Raw genomic sequence first — 7,084 nt, 5'->3', positions numbered from 1 at the left:
TGATTTCTTGAGAATTAAGAAACGGTCTTCAAACTATTTGAGGGATTACCTGAAGTGACTACTGACAGTGGGAGAAATGGGCCTTGATGTTCCATGCAGTTGCTGTCAGTAGGGTCTTCCTGCGTTTATGTGCTGTGGTCAGGGTCATTAATTCTTCGTACGCTGGCTGATGTCTCCCTACCTAAAGAGAAGGTATGCTTATATATTAAACAGCCCCCAAATGACCTGCTGGTGACCATCAATGAAAAACAGTGAATGGAAGCCATACCTTACTCTCAGGTCCATACTCAGAGTTTGCACTGGTGTGCACCACTGGGTCACTTTCAGCACTTTCAGGCTTTCAGCAGTGGGGTGGTCCCTGGGATTTATATATGGGTAAAATTTTCCTATAAGCCTAATGACAAACAAGCGAAAAGGAGCAGAACTACAAAGCCTGGTTTATTGTGGTTATGTCTCTTCTCCATAACTCTTCCTTCATGCACACAATAATTCCAGCTCCTTTCAGCTCTCTTAGCATACCAGCTAAAACACCTCAGTTACTACTCTGGAACTGCATGCAAGATGATCACTTAGCCAAAGAGATTGTATAACTGCCCATCCTTTCCTCAGCGGGAACATTAATCTGGGGCTCTCTTCCCTACTGTACCTGCTAATTCCCAGGGAGCAGATAGAAATACAGTAGTCCTCGGGATTTCTATCTGTCTTTCACAATATAAATGGAATATCAATGCAATTATAACACTGCATAAACTAATTTCCTTGGGAAATCGACTCAAAACAGCTGCAAAAGATCCTCCCCTATGAAGGACAGCAACCAGATGGCTCACAGCAGATAATGGAAGGATGGGAATATTGGCCAAGAATACCTCAGCTCTTACAAAAGCTGCTATTACATCACTATTACATATTGAATACTAAGACAGATGGAGCACTGGGTTTTGGAGTCTCCTCTGGAAAAGTCACCTGTAACAAATTGCCAAGCCAAGAGTTTACCAGCAAGACAAAGCCTAAGGAATCTTTTATATTCTAGTAAATGCTAGTTCTTCTTAGCCATTAAGTAATCCAGGCAGAGGAGCTGCTTCATCTAGAATACTTACCCTCTGAAATGGGAGGGGGCTGGGACAGCTGGAAACATGTCCCAGCAGTGGATTATGAAGAAGATGGAAAATAGATAATGGAGTCCTCTTCATGAGGGGTATTGTTAGTGCGTGTCACATTTATAGAGGACAATTAGATAATACCTCACGTACACTCCCTGTGGAGACTGTAACAATTGAGTTTGAAGACAGAAATCTAGATACTGGCATGCAAAGCATCTGAGGTTATTTTTCAGGCTTTACAAACCTTATTCTTGCTGTATTAGAACAGTTCTGGGACAAATGAGGTCAGCACATCTTTATTGCTTCTTACTTTATTCTTTCAGCTTGAAAGTGTCCTGCGAAGGACAGGCACTCATATTCTGTATTTCTAGAAACACTTTTAAGCTAGATCACAGAATCACAGAATCACAGAATCACAGAATGTCAGGGATTGGAAGGGACCTCGAAAGATCATCTAGTCCAATCCCCCTGCCAGGGCAGGATTGCCTAGACCATATCACGCAGGAACGCGTCCAGGCGGGTTTTGAATGTCTCCAGAGAAGGAGACTCCACAACCTCTCTGGGCAGCCTGTTCCAGTGTTCAGTCACCCTCACCGTAAAGAAGTTTTTCCTCAAATTTAAGTGGAACCTCCTGTGTTCCAGCTTGCACCCATTGCCCCTTGTCCTGTCAAGGGATGTCACTGAGAAGAGCCTGGCTCCATCCTCATGACACTTGCCCTTTACATATTTATAAACATTAATGAGGTCCCCCCTCAGTCTCCTCTTCTCCAAGCTAAAGAGACCCAGCTCCCTCAGCCTCTCCTCATAAGGGAGATGTTCCACTCCCTTAATCATCTTCGTGGCTCTGCGCTGGACTCTCTCTAGCAGTTCCCTGTCCTTCTTGAACTGAGGGGCCCAGAACTGGACACAATACTCCAGATGCGGCCTCACCAGGGCAGAGTAGAGGGGGAGGAGAACCTCTCTCGACCTGCTAACCACACCCCTTCTAATACACCCCAGGATGCCATTGGCCTTCTTGGCCACAAGGGCACACTGCTGGCTCATGGTCATCCTGTTGTCCACTAGGACCCCCAGGTCCCTTTCCCCTACGCTGGTCTCCAACAGCTCTGTCCCCAACTTGTACTGGTACATGGGGTTGTTCTTGCCCAGATGCAGGACTCTACACTTGCCCTTGTTATATTTCATTAAATTTCTCCCCGCCCAACTCTCCAGCCTGTCCAGGTCTCTCTGAATGGCTGCGCAGCCTTCCGGTGCGTCAGTCACTCCTCCCAGTTTTGTGTCATCAGCGAACTTGCTGACAGCGCACTCTAATCCCTCATCCAAGTCATTAATGAATATATTGAATAGAACTGGTCCCAGAACCGACCCTTGCGGGACTCCGCTAGACACAGACCTCCAACTGGACTCTGTCCCACTGACCACTACTCTCTGGCTTCTTTCCTTCAGCCAGTTCACAATCCACCTCACTACCCGATCATCCAGACCACACTTCCCCAGTTTATCTGCGAGGATGCTGTGGGAGACCGTGTCAAACACTTTACTGAAATCAAGATAGACCACATCCACAGCTTTACCATCATCTATCCACCGGGTAACATCCTCATAAAAGGCTATCAAGTTGGTTGAGCATGACTTCCCGTTGGTGAAGCCATGCTGAGTGCCCCTAATGATCCCCCTATCCTTGATGTGCCTAGAGACAGCACCAAGAACAAGTTGCTCCATCACCTTTCCGGGGATGGAGGTGAGGCTGACCGGTCTATAGTTACCCGGGTCCTCCTTCTTGCCCTTTTTGATGATAAGAACAAGGCAGACTCTAACAGTTCAGATAGATAAGAGTCTGTAAGACTTTTTTTTTTTCTTTTGCTGGTTTGATTTCATAGACAGCAGCTTGAAGCTGGCCTGAAAATGTTCATCCTGTTGGTTAGTAGCATGTCTTCATGCTTAGACAAGGCAACCAATGAGGTCAAAAGAAGGTACAGGTGCCAGTGTTCTACAGCTGAATCAATGTCAGACTCGAGAAATATGAATTGGAGGAAAGATTTTCACCTCTTAGAGCACCCACAGCTATTTTGTAGGTTAAAGACAATCCTTTCCCTATGAATGCAGACACAATTTTAACCAAAAAAAAACACAAACAAAACCAAAAAAAACATTATGTGCCAGTGGGTGCATACAGCTATCATGAGAGATGGCCAAATATTGTTTTCTGGTTGGAAAAAGAAATTACCCATTCACTTCTTTGTCTTCAACAGCTGCTTTTGGAAGTGGGTTGTTTTGTGTCCATTTCTATTACGTCAAAACACTGTATGAAATGACAAGTTAACCAGGAACACAGTCATAATGAAACTAAGAAGTTGTCTTCACCAGTTACAGCACATAGGCCCTTACCTATCATTATTTTTGATCTTCATGCATGGTAAGAAATATTACTTCTATCTGCTCCAGGCAGACAGCTGCTTCTCATATCTGTCTACAGATAGGAGATAACACTTTTTCCATCTTTGGCATTTAGAGGGTATCAGAAAGCCTTATTGTCTATCCTGCAGCTGTGGGATGAGAAAGTGCCCATTTTTCACTGCTACATGGAAATATGTCATATTCTGGGGATTAGCATACCCAAAATGCAATGCTTAGTAGCTAAAGACCATGATTTGCTGCCATAGCCACCATACAGCACAGACAGGGACACCTCAGGTTCAAAATGCATTCCAAGTGTGCAACAGGAACGTGTTTTATCCCATTGCAGGGGAATGGCAGATCAGGCAAGGCATCTGCTTAGGACTTGGAAGAGGGGAGGAACATGGGCAAAAGGAAGCAAATGAAAAATAAAGGGAAGGCATTAGTACATTTTTCTCAAAGAGGATTGTAACAGTTGTGAGTAGGTCCTGTTCAGGACATAAGTACTCCACTGCCTAGGGCAGTAGGCTGCATCCCCGAGCTTTATCCCTGCTGGCCTCTCAGCTTGCAGAGCTTATGTAGTCATAGCAGTATTCACCATCTCATCTTCTCATTGCCTTCACAGAAACCCTGGCTCTGACAGGTACCAGCAATTCACCCCACACCTGACCCATCTGTCTCCTTCTTCCTTTTTTGTAGCATAGGAAATGTCATCCTTCCCACCCAGCCCTCTCATTCTTGGCAGGAAACTACAGAGTTTGCCTATACTGCTTGGAAGCCTTGAGACAGGTCTGAGCAAAGGCTTCTGGTACAGCTGCAAAGCAAGCAAGAAAGGTCACGCTGTGGGGGAGAGGAGGGACTTCATGTTCTTTAAAAAAGATAGGTGCTTGAGAGGGTTATCACAGTTTACATGAACATCAAGTCACAATATACGGTCACTTGTACATGGTTTTTCTTGACAGCATGGCAAAAGTAGTCAGAAGACTATGAGAACTAAAAGGAATTTTTCCTTAATAAAGAAAGCTTAATCAATATGATTTTCACATGTATTATATATTTGTGTACATCCTTGATTGAAGAGGGATTGTTTTATCTGGCATTTATTTGTATTTTCCAATGTATTTGCAATGCCTCACTTAGTTTCTATTGAGGCTGAACTGAGCACAGTTAGTTAGACCAGCACGGAGCTTTTGAAACCCTCTTGTACTTCTGTCCTGCTCTTTTATGGTAGTATTTACAGTACCTCACACTGAGTAAAAGCTGGGGATCAGATCCTCCCCTGATGTAAGTTATCAGCATCATTTTATTTGGAAATGTTTTCTTTGCAATTATGTGTGTTTGTTTCATTCTTTTGATCTTTTTATGCATCTATAACCATAGGGCTGGGATTTATATGATGGGACTCAGCCTCTGTCTTTCTGTGGGATTCTTCACTCTGCAGGCACTCTGTAGCTCTGAAGGACTTCAGCTCTTGAGTAAAATGAGTTCACTGATGTGTCCCAGGAGAGATTGCTGACTGGTCTGTGAATGTAACTTTATGACAATGGATTGTATTCTGAGTTAATGTTTATGCACCATATGGTATGTTGTCAAGTTTCATTGTATTTATGAAGATCTCAATAAAATGAAGTAAAAATAAAAATATATGTTCAGGCCCAGTCTGTTTTCAAGAACAGCAACAAATGCCTCTAGGTTGTTCCTTTTAATTTAAACTTGCCCAGTAAGTATAACAATAAGTAACAATAAGAGTAGGACTGGCCTGCGCCAGAGATAAAAATTATGAAGTTATGGAAGTGGTACAAAAACATTTAGGACTATAATCAGACAGCCTGTTTAGAGGTACCTAACTTAGGTACTGGATGCATTAGGATTTCTAAAATGAGGCAAGGATTGCATAAATTGCTTAAGAGATTTTAGATCCTGGCTCAGTGGAGCCTCCATCCCTGGAGACTGGTGTCAGGCACCTATTGCGGGTTGTCTGCCCCATGCAAAACCCAGCCTATGCTTCCTTACAGGACTGGTGCCTCTGTGAGGTGTTGCAAAGGCATTTTATGACAAAGCTGTGAGCTTCTAAGGGTACGGGAAACCTAAGAAGTAATCTGTGAAAACATAAAAGAATAATCCATTTAATGGGTCATAAAAAACTGCGCAATACTCACAGCCCCACCTTGGGTTTAAAACATTACAAGAAATTCAAGAAACAAAGCAAATAGCTCACTTAAAGAATTCTTTTCACTCAAATTTAATTTCTTCCTACTATGAGTTGTTTGGTTTCTTTTGGCAAAATATTGGGGGAAAACTCTTTAAATGCATCATTAATCACAAAAATAATTTTCCATTAACATATTCCTAGTGCAGTGTATGTGCTGCTGAGAAACATTTACATATATATGCTAGAAATATCACATGTATTTGTGTATTTATGCACAGAGGAAGTGGAGGAGGGAGTTTAAAATTTAAAAATGATTGCCTCTTTCTTCCCTATTTTCTCAGTGTAATATGTCTCCTGCAAATGAATTGCCTCTGCTCAGGCGATGTGCCTATATGAGTTCCACTAAGGTGTGTCGTATCCTACATGAGTGTTGGGTCCACACAGCAAAAATCCATTGGAAGGACCAGGCATAAAAGATGTAAGCATGTAATTCATTTTATGAATCTCATGGATCTCATGTGGCAGGAACAGAATAGCTAGCAGAATTACAACCCTGAACTTCAGGAGGGCCAACTTTGGCCTTTTCAAGCAATTGCTAGGGGAAATCCCATGGGACAGGGTACTAGAAGGTAAGGGGGCCCAAGATAGTTGGTTAGCATTCAAGGACTGCTTCTTCCGAGCTCAAGATCAGAGCATCCCAACAGGTAGGAAGTCAAGGAAGGGTACCAGGAGACCTGCATGGTTAAACAGGGAACTGCTGGGCAAACTCAAGTGGAAGAAGAGGGTGTACAGATCGTGGAAGGAGGGGCTGGCCACTTGGGAGGAATATAAGTCTGTTGTCAGAGGATGTAGGGAGGCAACTAGGAAAGCTAAGGCCTCCTTGGAATTAAACCTTGCAAGAGAGGTCAAGGACAACAGAAAGGGCTTCTTCAAATACATTGCAGGTAAAGCCAACACTAGAGGCAATGTAGGCCCACTGATGAATGAGGTGGGGGTCCTGGAGACAGAGGATAAAAAGAAGGCGGAGTTACTGAATGCCTTCTTTGCCTCTGTCTATACTGTTGGAGGCTGTCCTGAGGAGCCCCGGACCCCTGAGGCCTCAGAAGAAGTCAGGATAGAGGAGGAATCTGTCTTGGTTGATGAGGGCTGGGTCAGGGACCAATTAAGCAACCTGGACGTCCATAAATCCATGGGCCCTGATGGGATGCACCCGCGGGTGCTGAGGGAGCTGGCGCAAGTCATTGCTAGGCCACTCTCCATCATCTTTGCTAAGTCGTGGGCAACGGGAGAGGTGCCTGAGGACTGGAGGAAAGCGAATGTCACTCCAGTCTTCAAAAAGGGCAAGAAGGAGGACCCGGGTAACTATAGACCGGTCAGCCTCACCTCCATCCCCGGAAAGGTGATGGAACAACTTGTCCTTGGTGCTGTCTCTAGG

The sequence above is a fragment of the Nyctibius grandis genome, chromosome 3, assembly GCF_013368605.1.
Source record: "Nyctibius grandis isolate bNycGra1 chromosome 3, bNycGra1.pri, whole genome shotgun sequence".
In the NCBI taxonomy this organism is placed as follows: Eukaryota; Metazoa; Chordata; class Aves; order Nyctibiiformes; family Nyctibiidae; genus Nyctibius; species Nyctibius grandis.
Note: the sequence above shows the minus strand (reverse complement) of the source record.